This window comes from Pteronotus mesoamericanus, unplaced genomic scaffold (assembly GCF_021234165.1).
Source record: "Pteronotus mesoamericanus isolate MK-2021 breed Mesoamerican mustached bat unplaced genomic scaffold, CSHL_Meso_final contig_164, whole genome shotgun sequence".
Lineage (NCBI taxonomy): Eukaryota > Metazoa > Chordata > Mammalia > Chiroptera > Mormoopidae > Pteronotus > Pteronotus mesoamericanus.
The window spans coordinates 11537009-11554615 of NW_026555065.1; the positions used below are offsets into that span (position 1 = coordinate 11537009).

The 17607-nt window shown below is 40.6% G+C and overlaps 1 pseudogene; it reads right to left on the bottom strand.

Annotated features, from left to right (window-relative positions):
- Nucleotides 1-247: 247 nt before the first annotated feature.
- Nucleotides 248-8056, bottom strand: LOC129064458 (39S ribosomal protein L30, mitochondrial-like; annotated as a pseudogene).
- Nucleotides 8057-17607: the final 9551 nt, after the last annotated feature.

Genomic DNA, 17607 nt, shown 5'->3' on the forward strand with positions numbered 1-17607 from the left:
ATGATGAAGCAACTATATGGAATGAGCTTGAGGCCCTGTTGACTGAGGGAAGCTTCCCCTGTTAGACCCAGTTACTTGCCTCCAGATGTGTTTTAAATGAGAGAAATTAATTTCTGGGTTAAGTCATAATTACTAGACACATTCAATTTTTTTTTTTAGCATTTAAAATATATTTGGCAAATATATTTTTCTCACCATGTTTAAATAAAAGTAATTTTTTACTTTTTACTCTGAAACAGCTCTGGCATTAGGACTTAATTGCTTCCTGGTTTAGAGGCTTAGATGCCACCACATTACTAACGCCCCAGGGCTCTTGTGGCACCTGTGAGCCTTGTGCCCTTTTGTAGGAGGTCCTTCTGGCAACCTAGGAGCTTGATTCTTATCAACTGTTTAACCACTTAGAGTTTTCCATTCACTGAAAAGATGTTCTTGTGAACTTGAGGAGCATATGGTTCTTTTTAATCCAAGCATCTTCATTACATCTTTTCCCCGATAGGGATTTTTTTTTGTACTTTTTATTCAGGTAACAATATGCTGTTTATGAGGGTGTTGTGGATCCCCACCGTATTTTTCATGATCTGCGGGAGAAGGCTGAAACACGATCTGGAGTTCTTGACATAAATTTATGATGAATCCAGTCTGTACCAACGAGACACCCTGCACCTTTTGTCACAGTTTGTAGTCTGCCTGGGGCCTCCGAACTAGTGAGCACAAAAGCCCTGCCGTGAGTGTGGTGACTATTCTCTGTGGAGGCAGTGTTGCTAAATGTTTTCAGCCTGAACTTACCGCCCACAGGAAGCTGAACAGAAGAGAGACCACCAAGTGCTATACTCAAACTCTGCCCACAAATTCAAATTCTAGCCAACATAGCCTCCAGAAGGTTTTAAACAATTGTGGGGAATGTTAGATTAGCACAAGGATCATTAGACAATCATAGATTCCCCATCATTGGAATGGCATCTTTTTCGTTGGCATTGGTAAATCAGGAGAGGATCTTATAATACCTTGAATTTAGCGCAGCACTTGAATGCTGTTTCATGGTTCTCCCTCAAAGAAGAAAGATAAAACTGGGTGGGTTATAAGTTGCCTAAACAAATAAAGAGAATTAATGAATCAAATTGAAAGGCTATGTAGGCATTCTGGTCATTGGTGTCAGACCGAGGGTGTAAGTCCTGGCTTTGCCAATGATAAGCATGACCCTGGGAAAGTTTTAGCAATGATATCCATCTGGAGAGCATTTTCTAGGGCTGGGCCACATGGTTCAGACACAGTTATTTGTGCCAACATCTTGAATGAAGACAAAAAAATTGCTATAGCAAATACTGTGGATTGGTTTAATGTCATCTCAGCCTCTTCCTGCTATGCAGATCCTGGGAAGCCAAAAGCTACATTTTCTAGACTTCCTCACAGCTTGTGTTGTGGATATGAGTTACATTCCTCTATTAGATGCATTCCTGAAAGATTTGGAGGATGAAAAGGAAGCAGAAGCTATCCTTCTACCTCCTTTTGATGACTTTCTTGCAAGGTCATAGTGACAAAGTGTTTGAGGAGCAGTGTTATAGAGTCGATTCTTGAGATTCTTAGGTATCAAGGGTCCGTGTTCCAGTGCCGAGTCACCGGTCCTGTGAATGGCAAGATGGAGTCGTGTCGTGGCGGTGGAGATAGCAGCAGCCGTATCAGAAAGTTCCTGATCTGGTTTCCTGATCTCCAGTGATTCCAGGTATGAACTAATTCCCCTGATGTCCTACTATGTCCTGGGAGTCATTTCTAGAGGCACAGTCTAAAACTTGTTCTTCCATGTACGTATGTATAAGCACCTAATTCCCTGCAGTAAGTCACTTTATGCTTAAAATACCTGGAAAAAACATTTCCTACATTTAACTCTGATTCACAACATATGCCTGGAGGCTGGGAGTCAAGAACATCTGAGATCTAGACCTGGTTCTGTCACTCTTTCCCCCTTTCTGCACTTTATTAAGAATAATGATCCATGTTCTGGTGGGTTACTTCCCAGAATCTTGTGAAGTTAACGTGAGCTATGAAAATATTTTGTAAACCCTAAGTATACACTCTTAGGAGTGTTATAAATGCCTACAGAAAAGGACAGACATTTATGAAAGAGTGGGGAAAGTTCTTATTCTTTCCAGCACTTAAATGTGGCATTTGACTTGAACCTCCCCTGCAACCGCCACATATACACACATCTGTCAGGAGGTAAAGTAAGAATGTATACGTAGGCAGAGGGCTGAACTTTGAATTTGGGTATGTGGCCATAATAAAAATAACTATTAATAAAACTTAATTTTTAGGCCAAGCTATTGTCATTTAAGCATGTTTGTTTAACTGAAACCTACATAGATTATTTACATCATGAGACCCCCTTTTATTTGGACTTCACATGTTTGCAATACGCAGTTTAAATTTCCTACACAAATCCACCCCTAGTCGATATGACCTTTACTTAATCTTTCACAATCTTATCTCACCCTGATAAAGTTTTGAAATGGCTGTTTCAAAAATTACTGGTGATTTTATAATTGGTAAACCCAGTAACGCTATTCCTTTGATGTCTGTAACTCTGTATTCTGATTCACTTTCTACCTCAGACCCCTCATCCTTGGTCTCTTTCAGGGATTAGCACCCTCTGCCTGTTATTTAAATATAGAAATCCTTTGACCTCCTACCAATGGCTTGTCTCTTTTTATTCTTTCTCTCCCTAGTCATTTCAAACATTCCTGCAGCTCTACCTGATGGCTTTGAAATCCACATTCTCTGATTTGAACTCTCTCTTTCAGTCTCAAAAGCTAAGTGTCCTCTATTATTTGATAAGCTCACCCTCATTGCAGTGACCCACTGCCCTCTCCTTCACCCTCCCCTCAGCATCTGATTGGTTGCCAAGTCATACACCTTTGAGATACATATTTCTCTATTTCTTCCTTTCCCTCCTTATATTACCCTCATACATTGATTTATTCTCGCTTGAAATACTGAGTTATCACTCATTTCTCTGATAATTTCTGTACAGTGGCACCATAGAAATCCTTAACTCAAAAGCCTTGGATATTCAGAGGTCAATATTCTTCATATATATAAACAGTATATATATGAAACAATACAACTAGGAGACATAATGCAAGAAAAGGCCCTTTTAATGCTAGCAACACAAAAAGTAAAGTATCCAGGCATGAACTTAATAAGAAACATGGAAAAGTTATAGAAGGAGAATGTGTAAGACACTTTTATTTAAATAGACAAGGAAGACCAGAGCAAATAGAATGAGAAATCATGTTCTTAGATGGGAAGAGTCAATATGATAAACATAGCAATTCTCCTTAATTGATAAATTTAAAATGATCACCCCAAAAAACTGTCATTGATTTTTTTCTAGAGCCACACAAGTTGAATATACATTTAAAATGAGAACATAAACAATTATAGGCCCCCCCCAAAAAAAAGTTCTATCTGGGGAAAAAACAGTTTGAGGGCCTAACCATATAAAGTATGAAACATACTATAGTCACTTGTCAAAATCCCCAGAAGCCAAAGAACAAATGGCAAAGTAGGAAAAGATATTTGTAATCCATACCACGTACTAAAGGGATAATAACCCTAATAAATAAAGAGCTCCTAAAAATGGGGGAAAGGAGATAGCCAATAAACCGATTGAAAAGTGGACAAAAGATAGGAAGGGCCAGTTCACAGATAAAGAAATGATCCTTAAACATTTAAAATGTTCAGTCTGACTCATAATAAGAGAAATAAAAATTAAAACTATCCCAACTTACCACTTCTCAACTATCAAGGTAGCAAAAAAACTCTAAGTTTGACAGTATCCTCTTTGGAAACACTGTGAGGACACAGCCATTTGATACTGTGTCCTTGCCTGTTTCCTAAAGAATCTGCTAGAGAACAAACTTCAGATGTCCAAAGAACTGGAGAGGTGTTGACCCATAGACTGACTGGTGGTGAGCATTAAATCCCTGTTTACTTGTAAAACCAAGACTACATGAGAGCCAAAGAGGAAAGCATATACTATGTATTGGACATATGCTCTGAAAATGTAGATAAAATACAACTAAAGGAAATGAAGAGAATATATGCAAACAATTCTTTAAATTTTTATTTTATATTTGATTTTTTTTGCATTTTTGTTCAATTTTTAAACTTTTTCAATAAATATTGGTGATGGTAGAGTGGGAGATTTTGCTGAGACTGGTGTGTGTATAATACAAGACAGTGCAAATGGTAACTGTGTGATATTCTAATTCTATGGTGTTTTGGTTCCTGTCTTTCCTATGTGAGCTGTGCCCCTGGATAACCAAACAATATGTGGGGGGTGCTCTAGGGAGAAATAGTCTAGATAAAATGAGAAGGGAGTGATAAAATTAGAATATCATCATTGTTCAACCTCTAGTGAATTCAATTGACACAGACAATAGACGTCGATAGCTACCAACATCATAAAAAGAGGCAAACAGACATAAAGGGTCTCATAACAAAAGAATGCAACTCACAATGAAGTAGACTTGCCTCCAAAAATTATACTGATTTCTAATTGAGTCTCTAGATCCAATTCCTGATTTACATAAAGTGCATAGATCATGAAACAGTGTGTCACAGGGATACAATCAGTAAAATCCAGAGTTTGGGAAACTCAATAGATCAAACAATCAAGTGTCTTTAACACATACATTGAAAGGCAGTGGGGCTGGGGGCGGGGGGTCATCGGCAGACAGTGGACAGGGAACCTGCAGAATGTAAAAGACTTTTTTAAAAAAGTTGTATTAAAGTTTACATTAAATTTTAAAAATATAAATAAAGAAACTAAAGTATGCTGTTTAGGGATACACACTGGGTGATTAAATATAAAGAAAAGCAAGGAAGTGATTACCATAAAAATCCCAGGAAGTGGACACACAGAGGGCTTCGCGGGTGGCTGCCCAAGTTCTAATTCTTCACCCAGGTGACGGGACTTTATAATCCCGAATGAAATAGAATTTAGACAAAGATCATCAGTGGATGAAATTGCTAGGTAGTAGACGGCTAAGAAATTTTGCAGTGGAAGGATCAGGCCACTGCCACCTTAACCCGCTGATCTATCTTAGCATTACTATTACTAAATGTGGGACAAGCAAACATTGGGTAATATCCATTTACAGGAAATACAGGAGGTAGAGTAACAAGTTAAGTAACACCATGGGGATGCAACCAGGCCAATCTGGAATCAGGAACATTTTCGGGAACAACTGACACGGTTTTCACAGGAAATCAATGGCATAAAGAAAAAAAGTGGGATGGGAAGGGCTGCTACAGGTTAAAAAAGACTTAAGAGCTAAATAGAAAAACCACATGCTATGTATGGACTTTGTTTAGAACATGATTCGGACAAATCAGCAGAAAAAAAATTTTTAAGATTATTTATTTATTTTTAGAGAGGGGAAAGGAGGGAGAAAGTGAAGGAGAGAAACACCAATGTGTGGTTACCTCTTGCTTACCCCCCGCACCGGGGGCCTGGCCTGCAACCCAGGCACGTGCCCTGACTGGGAATAGGACTGGTGACCCTTTGGTTCCCAGGCCAGCACTCAATCCACTGAGACACACCAGCCAGGGCAGAAAAAGATATTTTTGAGATAATCAGGGAAATTTGAATGTGGACTGTTAGCCAACCACAAGGAATCTTTAGGTGTGACAATGACATTTTGTTTGTAAGAAAATGTCCATACTTTTTAGTGTTGCATACTAAAATATGTAGAAGGGAAAACACAAGGTGTCCAGGATTTACTTTAAAATACTTTGGTAAAAGACAGGGGAAGAATAATAAAATCTTGGTAATTGTTTAGTCTGGGTATGGGGTTTCTATAGATTTTTTAAACCTCTGTATTGTTTGAACATTTTTTTTTTAAAAAGCTTTTTGTGATTCCCTGTTTTATCAAATGAGATACTTAAAATATATAACTTAAGCTCCAACCTCCTTCGGATGGTATGCATGGCATAGCACAGGTTCAAGTAGCATGAGCTGCAAAAAGGGCAGGGATAGTTTCCCTACAGGAGAAACAGGGAGCTGTTTCCAAAAGAAGGGGAACCGAAGCCAGGCAAAAACAAAACAAAACAAAAATAACAGATGTCTACCATTGTTCCCACACAACTTTTTGAGCTTTATTTTACCAAATGCATCCAGACAAACAGAATTACTTGCTGTTCCCTGAAAAGAGCGCACACTCCTATGCCTGCCTCTAAGTCTTGCTCAAGTTGTTCACTCTTTCTATTTTCTATTTTTTTAATGAATCATACTTTGTTTCAAAATCCACCTCAACTACTGCTATCTGAGGGAAAGCCTTTGCTATTATCTGAAGGAGCCTCTAGGCTAGTACCCTGCATTGTTGGACAAACATATATGTGTCCATATCTTCACGAAATTGGAAGACCCTTAAAAGCCCTGCCTCTTTCATTGCAGGCCTCAAAGCCACAAGCCCAAAGATTTGTCTATATCAGAGGCACTATCCTCATTTGCTGCATTGAATTGCTACTAACGCTTTCAAACAGCGATTCTTAAGAAGGCACAAAGTATTTTTTGTCATTGATTTTATTTTTCACTTTCTTAATTTTATTTTTTATTGTTGACACTATTACAGATATCCACTATTTCCCCTCTTTCCCCCCAGCTCCCATACCCCCACCCTGTCCCCAGCCTTCACCACATTGCACTCTGTGTCCATGGGTTTTGCATATATGCAGACATGTTCTTTGGCTAATCTCTTCCAGTCTCCCCCTCCCCCGCCCCCTGAGGGATCTATCAGTCTGTTTCATGTATCCATGAAGAAGATACAAAGTATTAAGCTAAGAAATTGTCATCTTCATAACAGCAAATAGAATATGTATTATCTAATATCTCTTGCCTATTTAAAGACGTTGGATTAAAAATTAGATCCAAATCGTCTATAGCCAAGATGCCTGCTTTGAGGTCTGTAGGGAAGGACTGAGATGTGTTTGCATTTTGAAATATGTTAATTTTTTTGCCAGCTACAGCAGATGGCCTCTCTTACTGCTTGTAACAGAAATTTAACTGATTTGACAATAGCCTTATGGTCTTTCTGGCAGAATGCCAAATATTTGCATTAAACAAATCTTTGATTCAGCTACTATTTTCTTGTGTGAGTTTATAAATAGGAACATTCTCAGATCCACCTGAATTCCAGTAAAAATATTTTTTATATTTTTATTTTTAATTTAGTGACTGGAGTGTACTGCGATCTTTGCATAATTATGCTACGCTAATATATATATAATTACATTTTAATATAATATATATTTTTTAATTTTGCCTGAGAGTTTATATAAAATATAAAATATAATTTAATATAATATATATTATATTTTAATTTTTAAAAAGTCCTTGTTTAAAGAAAGTCTTGAGATAGGCATTTGTTTGCATTTGCAAATCAGAAGTGCTTCTCTTTCTTGTCTGGGTGAGGGGGTCCTACCTAAGGAAGGTGGGCTTCACCTATATAGAAAGAGAGAGCAGTAGACTAGTATTCATTGAGCACTGTGGTAGATACCTTCATTTAACTTATTCCAAAAAGCCACAGTGAGGACTAGATCCTCCTCCTTCTTGAATATCTGCCCCCGCCCCCACCCCCCACCACAGAAAGCCGCAGCTCTCTCAGGGCCCTCGCCATGAACCCCTCCTAGGTTTGCCCCGCTCCAAGTTTTTATCTCATCACTTATCTACTAATTCCTGAGTCTTTAGAATTGATATATTAGAGAAGTTAAATCCCCCTCCCTCCTTGTTCCGATGGAAAAACAGGGTTTGGAAGGAAAGCCAGTATTGAGTCAAGACTAATACCTTTGGCCCAGTGCTCTTTCCACTACAAATTCAGGGCCTTCCTGAGAAGGTGTAGCTTCCTGGGAGGTGAGATTAGATGAAGCAACCCATGCTTACAGTCAGCTTACTGTGACTTGTAGCTGCATGTGCCTCTTTTGCCGCAGGCTTCTCCTCTTCGCACCTCCGCTTCTGTATCTTGGCCTTCCTCCAACCACCTTCATAACCAGACAGCATTACAGGAAGTGTGGGCGTGAGTTTTGGGTGAGGGCAAATCCCAGAGAAGAGACTTCCATGAAAACAAATTCAAAAAATAATATTAAGAAAATAAAATAAATTCATCTTTGGCTCTTTCTCTCTATTCCAGAAGCAGAGATGCCCAAGCAAAATGGTCATCCTGAATAGGTCTACCCGGTTATAAATCTGGGGTCTTTAGGAGTGGAAGAGCAACATCGTGCTCTGCTAGAAACCAGCCACCTAGGCCTGTGCCCACATAACTACATCATCAGTTCCATGGCTCATTTTCATGAGTAGGTTTTGTCTCTGGATGCTTTTGGCTCCAAGGTCCTGATTCCTTAAGCGAATGCCCAGGATATGGCAGCCTTCAGCCTCTTAATGGTTTTCCTCTAGTTCTGGGTAGAAAATGTCAGATAATGCATTAAGACTGGACTTGTTCCTGGGCCCTTTTAGTCTTCAGGCTGCTTGATATTAGGGACAAAGCCATATATTTTTCCTATTCTCCTAAATTAACACTCATATGGAAGATATATAATAATTAGAAGTCCCTTATTAGTTGAATTCCGCCAAGAGATGAGCAGCTCCCCAGACTGATATCCGAGCCAGGCAAAGCGGCTGTCAGCATGAGGATGGCATCTGGTGGAACAAACTCTTTCAAGATTTCCCTGGCTTCTTGATCTGGGCAGAAAACACAAAAATTTGTTGCATCAGATACCTGCCTTGAGCTCCAGATCAAGGCAAAATGCCAGTGCTTACATGGCTTCTGCACTTCCCATCTCCCGCCTTGAGCTGTCATTAGCAGACAGAGGTATCAACAGGAGGTCTGAGAGCAGGCTTTCAAAACTGAAGGGAAACCAATGGGGGAATGACTTGCTTTACAGAAGTCTGTTCTGCATGCAAAGTTCCAGGGATACCTTAAAATGAGACCTGTTACAGGTTAAATGCAACATCTAAATAAACCTCAGTTCATCTGGCCAATGACGTTTCTAGGTGATGTTTAAAAATGCTTTCCTTTCATCATATTTGGATAGAAATGTCTTTCTTAAAAAAGAAGGAAAAATGGGAATATTAATAAATTAGTTCATAGTTATGAAAATTTTTCACAATCTTCCTAATGCTCTTTAATCTCTTATTAATCAACGTGTAGCTTTAAAACTTTTTATTATGGCAATTTCAAACAAATATATGTTAAGAGAACAGCATAATGAACCTTCATGTACCTTTAACCCAATTTAAATATCAGCTCATAGTTTCTTATCACCTGTGTCCCAACCCACTTTCCTGTATTCCCCAGATTATTTTGAAGCAAATCTAAAATATATCATTTATTTTCAATATTCCAGTTCTCAAAAAAAACCTGTTTTGGATCACTCCTAGCTTTTAGTAGTCAAAAGTTGCTTAATAGTTTTTGTAAAAATAGACACATTTGTTATAAATTTCTTTACACTAAGATTTAGGTATTTCATTCATCCACCCATTGGTTTATTCATCATACTTTCAGAAAAATTTATTAAGTATTTACTATGCATTTTGTCTATTTGGAGTGCTAGGAATACGGCTTTCAATAAAGTAGAAAAGACCCCCTTATCTTATATTTTGGTAGGAGGAAGAAGAAATTAAACAAGTTAGAAAATCCATACACGAGATCATTTCAGATTGCAAGAAAGGAACATGGTGATATAACAGATAGTAATGGCAGGAAGGTGACATTTCAGCTGACACTGGACGAACATAAACAACTGTTTGAAGACTAGAGCTAGAGTAATCCAAATAAAAAACAAAGACCGAGGCAAGGAAGACATCTTTGTGTGTCAAAGAACATGGTGTAAGTTCAGTATAGTGAACAAGGGAAAAAACGGTTCAGACAAAGTTGGAGAATGTGGTAAACAATGACTCCCAATAAATGACATCTTCCAGTGTCCGTGCCCCTGACATTCCCTCCCACGCTGACTCTGGACTTTACCATGTGATTTAACTGGCCAAAGGGACATTAACAAGCATGATGGAAGGAGACTTGCACATTAGCGTTTGTCCTCTCGGAATGCTGTCTCTGGAGCTAGCCACCACGCTGACACGGGCTTTGGCTAGATCGCTGTGATGAGAGGCCACATGCAGACACACTGTGGAGGCTCAGTGCCCTTGGACGGTTCAGCCCCAGTGAGCTCCTACATGAATGCAGCCAAATTACTGCAGTCGACCCACACAATCATGAGAAATTATAAATCATTGTTTTTAGCCACTACGTTTTTGGGATGGTTTATTACATAGCAACAGGTAACTGAAATAGAAAGTACCTGGAAGTGGTATGATGCTGTAACAGAAGGTGATTTTGGAACTGGGCCCTAGGGGAAGGCTGGGAGGGTGGTAAGGAAGTGAGGAAATTGTGATTAGAGACCAGAAAATGTTCACCTGTGTTTTAAGTAGTGGAACAGTGAGCGAAGCTGATGGCTGTGGTAACATGGAAGGCAGTAAAAGGACTTAATGAGCTTACGGATCTAGTCAGAGGAAATTTCCAAGCAGAATGCTGAAGGGGGGAATTTGCTTTTTTTGTTTTTTAAATGTACCTGAGCTAAAATATGGGAAGGAAAGATGAAATAAAGGAGGCGCTCAATTTTGTCACCTCAGGGTTGCTGGGATGGAAAATAAAACTCTCTTTTCCAGACCCTCCTTCCCTCAAGGGTTTTCAAAGTAAAAAATGGCCTGAGGATAATACCAGCAAAATATGACCTTAGTCAAGATCAAGTTCAGGTGGTTTGTGGCTGCAAGACCTGTTTTAAAACTTGACAGCTCAAAGAAGAGAGAGAGCCTCTCTCCAAGAGATGTGTGGATGACTTTTGTTTAATAAAGTAAATTGTAACTTAATATACAGAAAACCCACAGCATTTATTGTTTTAATCCTCACCAGAGGACATTTTCTTTACATTGCTTCTAGAGAGAGAGAGAAAGAGAGAGAGAGAGAGAGAAACATCGATCTGCTGCCTCCAATATGTACCCTGACCAGGGATTGAACTCACAGCCTAGGTATGTGCCCCAACTGGGAATTGAACTGGCAACCTTTCAGTTTATGGGATGACACTCCAACCATCTGAGCCACACTGGTGAGGGCAAACCCACAACATTTTTAAAGGAATAGTACACGCTTAGACTAAAGGAAAAAAGACAATTCAAAATGAAAAGAGAGCCCCGGGCCTCAGACTTCCTGTGAGCAAGAAGCAGAGTGAGAAATTACTCAGCTGCAAATATAAACCATTTTTCATGAAAAAAGAAAAAGGTTTTCTGAGGATATATCCAAGAGCTGAATGAAGGAACCATTTCCAGGAAGCCAAGATAGACCCTACCTGACTCACAGTCCCTCTCTGTGGATCAGGGACTGGCACCATGTATGTATGGCTGGATTTCAGAATCGTTAAGGACCTGTTCCTGCCATGTGCCTTCAATTTCCTCCCCCGGGGAATGGGAGTGTCTATTGCTGTTATCCTTCTCTCTTCATCGTATGTGGGGTTCGGCTGGGGAGTAGTGATGGTAGTAGATTACTTGAATTTTTAGATCGCACATTTCCAGATTGAGAAAAGCTGCACCCAGGCAACCTCATTCACATCCAGACCTGATCCAGGTGATAATATTCTCAACACTGAGATGCTACCGTATTGGATGAGGCTTTTGGAGGTCTTGAGAGGAGATGACTATTTTGGATGTGGAAGAAATGCGAATAATTTATGGACAGAAGTTAGACCATAGTAGATTAAAGATGGCCCCCAAATCTTTTCTGTTCCTTGCACGGAGACATGAAGTCTGCTTCGCCTCCCCTTGAATCTGGCCTGGATTTATGACCTGTTTTGACAAGTAGAATTCAGCAGAGGTGACGCCGTACCGGGTATTTCAAGACTGTGCGGCTTCCACTTTTGCCCCCTCGGAGCCCCAAGCCACACGGAAAGAGGTTGGCCTGCTCAGATGGAGAGCTCCAGGGCGCCCAGCTGAAGGACAGCTGTTCCTTACTCACAGAACTTCTGACACTGAGTGTGTGTTTTCCACACCAAGCAACTCTCCAGCTCTCTGTGGACACCACTAGGCCCCACAATTTAATTCATTTCTGACACTGTTTACCCAGAGTTAGCACTGACCTCACAGATTAAGGGCTCAATCCCACAATACTGCCCCACATTCGGATGTCAGTCACCCGCGGTGGGTTCCGAGGTTACCCACACTTCGGTTCAGCTTGGCTGCAAATTGGGAGTCCCTATGACCCTCTCTTCAGCTCTGATGATTTGCTATAGCGGCTCACAGGACTCAGTGAAACACTTTGCTTTCTATTACTGGTTTATTATAAAGGATACGTAGGAATAGCCAAAGGAAGAGGTCCACAAAGCGAGGTTTAGAGGAGTCCTGAGCACAAGAGCTTCTGTACTATGAAGGTGGGGTTTGAACCCTCCTGGAACATGGATGTGCTCACCAACCTAGAAACTCTCTGAACCTCATAGTTTAGTCCTTTTGTGAAGATCCCATTCTGTAGGCATCGGCCGTCAGTAATTACCTCAGTCTCCAGCCCCTCGGTCCTCCCGGGGTGGAGGTTGGGGGTGGAGTTTAAAGTTCCAACCCTCTAATCACATGGCTGATTTCTTTGGTGACCAGCCCCTATCTTAAAGCTCTCTAGGAGCGTTGGGGCCACGAGTCATCCAGGGAACATAAACTCAGGTAGGGTCAAAGGGGTTCACTAGGATTAACAAAAGATACTCCTCTCAGCCCATCACTCAGGATTACATGAAACGGTAAAGGGTCATCTTGAAGAAGAAGGAGAACTAACATATGAACAATAAAATGGCAGTAAATGCATATCTATCGACAATTGAATCTAAAAAAACAAAATAAACCAACAAGCACAGCCAAAACAGAGAACATTTTGACGGTCGCCAGATGAGAGTGGGGTTGAGAAGGTGGGCCAAGAAGGTGTAGGGATGATGAAGTACAACTTGGTAGTTACAGGTTGGTCGTGGGGCTGTAAAACGCAGTGTAGGGAATATGGTGTCACATGGGTACTAGATGTGTGGGGATGGTCACTTAGTAAGTTATATAATGTCTCCTTACTGAGGTGTATCCCTGAAACTTCTATAATATTGTATATCAGCTGTAATAGAAAAATTAAAATGATTTAAAAACTGAAAAAAATGCCATAGGAGATAGTCATGTCTTCTTGGGAAGTAACAGAGGACATTCCTCAGTATGGAGAGAAGTTGAAGGAATCTGTAGTTATCAATGAGCCACTTCAGGGGAAATTGTGTTAAAGCAAAAGTTGTGTGCAATTTTTCAGTTTTACCACCAGATGGAGAACTCATCTCTCACCAACAATACCAGGGAGACAAATCTCCAGCGCCTGCTTTGTGCAAAGCTTATGTTAGGGCCTGAAGATGGTCAAAAATAAGCTGCTGCTGATGCCCTAAGTGTCCCTGATGTCTAGCAGGGGTAAGACAAGACCTCAAGAGTCTATATTTCAAAACAGAAGATAAATGTCAAAATGTAGACAAGAAGTTCTATGGAAACTAAAAAGAATAACTCCAAAAAGTTAAAGATTTTTGGATGAGGCAGTGTAGAATTTGAGTTTTGTTGTTCAAGTAGCATTTCAACAGGCTGGAGTGAGAGTCTTGCATAAACAAAAGGGCAGAGAAACATAGTAATGTGTTTGGGGAACCCCAAAGAGTACAATTTTCTTAGCAGAGATAAGACGATATGTAGTTTAAGACTATATTGCTTTAAACACAGAGCTGAAGAGATATGACTAATTCAACCAGTGCTGGGGGTGAGGGAAGTGTTTTGGGGGGAGCCGTGGTTTCTTTGAGGCTCCAATCAATGAACCAGGCTCTGCTCCCTCACATTCCTTCCTTCAGATGGAGTCGGGACTCCCTCCTCCCTGTGGCCATAGCCCTGGCACCTTGTAGCGTATCTAGAATGTTAATTTCTTGAAGGCAGAGACTTTTTTCCAGTTTATCTTTGAGTCCCTAGCATTGTGCTTGGTACACAATAACTGCTCCATAATAAGATGCCTACAGGATAGTTTGGGAGCCCAGCGTAATGGAAAATTTCTGGAATGGTTTACTAGAGGGAATCACTACTTGAGCTAGAATGGTGGCAATGAGGATGCCAGAGATATTTTTAAAACTCAAAGATGTGAAAAATAAATCTGGGGGTATGGGTAGTGAAAATGAGAGATTAAAAGAACCCAAATTAATTCTCCTTACTTTTTCTTTGTTTATAGAAGGTATTCATGTTATTATTATTTGGCTTTTTTCAAAAATTTGGCCTATCATGAAAGAATGTATATTTCATTCAAATGAGAATATTCAAAATAATAGAGCTGAGGTAGCATTATTTGAACATATATGTATATTGGCCCAAAGTATAATGTTTAATAAGGACACAATTGCAAACTGGGGTCCTATTTAGTATAAGACATGTCTGTTAAGTTTATACCTTTTTCAATTTTTTTAGTTAGTTGATGTTACTGTACAAGTATCAGATTTTCAAATGCAATCTAGATTTCTGGCTTCTCTTCAGATATTATAAAACTTCATAACAAGAGGCGCTCATTCTCACACAGCAGAGTCACCTGGGTCTGGGAGAGACCACCTCCCTGTCCAATAACGCACCTACTCCCTGGTGTCCACAATGCTACTGCTCCCCTTTGTAATCCACGGATCTACTTTCTCCTTCACGTTGCCTGTTTGGCCCCACAGACATTTGATTTGGGTAGTCTCTGTGTCTGCCTGTGTGCATCTACATATTCAGTATCTTTGTTGGACTAGTTGTTACCCATCTAGGAGAGTGGTACACTGATGTTCTAACACTCTTTCCTTCATGCATATTTCGGTCAGTGTGAAAAATTGATTTGGTTACAATTGAGCAAACTTGTATGTCATTAATTACTTCATTAAGATGAGTGGGGTGTGAATTGCAATTGAATGGGGTCCAACCTGCTATAAGAAAGAGGTAAGACACATAGTGTAGAGCCCAAGAAAGATCCAAGACTATCGAAACACCTGAGAACTTTGTCCATAAATAAGAGGTATGTCCAGAAAGAACTCAGCCATGTAATATGAAAAATAGAGACATCTATTGAAGAAATACAAGCTACAAGAAACATTGTACATGGAAAAATGACACCTCAGTCCCCTTCAAAGTAGGCACCTTGAGAACTCTCCCAGCATCTTGTCCACTGTTCAAACCACTCTGCAAAATCCTTTGTTGGAATCACCATCAGCTGCCCTGTAGTATTTTCCTGAATCTTATTGACAGTCTGAAATCTCTTCCCTTTCAAAGGTGATTTTAGTTTTGGGAAAAGCCAGAAGTTGCAGGGCACCAAATCTGGGTGGTAGGGGGGCTGGGTCACCTGGGTGATTAGATGTTTTGCTAAAAAACTCTGTATGAGACATGATGCACAAGCAGGCACATTGTCATGATGAAGCTGCCAATCACCAGTTGCCCATAGCTGTGGTCTTCTGAATCATCCACATAGTTTCCATGGAAGAATGTTCAAGCTTAACATAAAACTTGATGCAGGTGCATTGCTCATCTCACTCAGTCATTTTGAATATGAAGACCACATGGTACACATGTTCATTCAACAGCATCTACTCCCCTCCCCTCCACCAACTAGTACAGTGAAGTCATCATTGTTCACACATGCACATTCCAGTCCACTCTCCTTGGCTGCCAAGTTACAAAAAACTATTTCCATATATACAATGGCTGAGCTTTTTCTGGATAGACCTCAAATATAAGCAAAAATGTCTGTTGAAGTAACAACACAATGAATGCAAGAACTGTGGATGTATTGGTGATAAGATACTTTGAAATACATTAATGGGTTTTTACTTTTGTCCTTCTTTCACCACAACCTTCTCCCTAATTTTCACCTGTTTGTCTTGAGAAGGATCAGGATTTTAACAATGGGCATGCACAGAGTGATTATTTAACTCTTAAAGCCCTTTCAAAAGCAGGCATCTTCAAAGTCAGAGGTGTAATTAGGGTCTAACCAGGAAAACAGAAAACCCTTCAAGAACTTAAAACAGAGAAAAATTAACATAGGTAACTGGATTGACAAGAGATAGAGGAGGTGAGAGACCAAAGTGAATGGTGAAGTCACCCAGAGATGAACATCAGAAAAACTGGAGAGACAAAGGCAGGGTACTGTAACTGCTGGGGGCTGGACCCACAGTGGATTAAGGCAGCTCCTACCAGAGACACCACTGAGACAGAGAGGAATGCTCAGACTTCTTCCTTCACACCCCTGGCCCCATCTCCCGCTAGTGTTACCCAGTGGCTGAGCCCAGCCAGAGCCAGCTGCCACGGGGGCCTGCAGGCATCGCTGCAAACCTGAGAGCTGGCAGGACACAGGGCAGGAAAAGACTGGAGGGCAAACAAGCCAGGATCAGTACACCAACTACAAAGGCCAGCCATTTGAGATAGAACAGGGTTTTGTTTGTTTTGTTTTGGTTTCGACTTCTAAAACATTCTCTGTAAATCTCTAGATCCAAAGCGCGGAAGGCTAAGTTTAGAGTTTTTAATATAAGCCATAGGGTATAGAACGTGAGGTATTGGCAGTTTCCTGTCACACAAAAAGGCAATCGAAACCCTTCCTGGCTTGGAAGGAGAAGCTTGGAGAAGAGGCTGAGGACAGCAGGATTCTCAAGCTCCCTGAATGGGGATAGGTGGGATAAAGAACCCCAAGCCCGAGATTCCTAGCGAAGGTGTGGGGGCTTGTACACTATTTTTGGTCTGGAAATTTGGAAAGACACCACCTTTAAGAATGCCTCACACCAGTAGGGCAAGACAAGTAGCAATGGCAGGACGCAGTGTTTAGGCTCAGAAACAGTCTGTGATTATAGTTTTCTATGGGTTTTCTAGGGTTATGTGATTCCTGGACAAGATTTAAAAAGGGCACGTGTTAATGTACAGGATGCACTACTGCTAAAAAGATGTTCCTGGGGAAGGACTGGCTTGTAGTTGATCAGAGCACACTCCTCGGGTGGGAGACCATGGGAAGCACCAAGTGCATATAAGCCGGTGATGGCTAGTTGTGCACACGGCAGAGACTAAGACACTTTAGCTGCATAAGGTGTCACCTTAGGCCAGCAAGGTGCAGAGGCCAGCAGATGTGCAGGTGGGCCAGGCACGCCTCCCCACAGCACAGTGCTGGCTGTGTTCCCCCTGCCTCCTGCACTCAGAGCACGGCCCTGGGGTCAAAGAGCAGGAAGAGTTAGAACGGACTACACATGGATTAACTACATTTGAATCCTGAATTGGTTAGTAGAGGAGAAAAAGAATTATCTTCTACCCCTTCTAAGTTGTCAGCTGAGGCTCCTATAAAAGACAGATTTACAAAAGAAAATGAACAGAGTGTATTAACATGTGTATCACACAGGTCATACACAGGAGACCCCAGAGATAACGAAGGTTTGGTTAGCACTTTTGTTCGTATAGCATCTTAGCAAAGGAACGATAAATTTTAGAGCCATCACAAGACAAAGGAAAAGGACCTTAAGACTCCAGGAGTGGCAAAT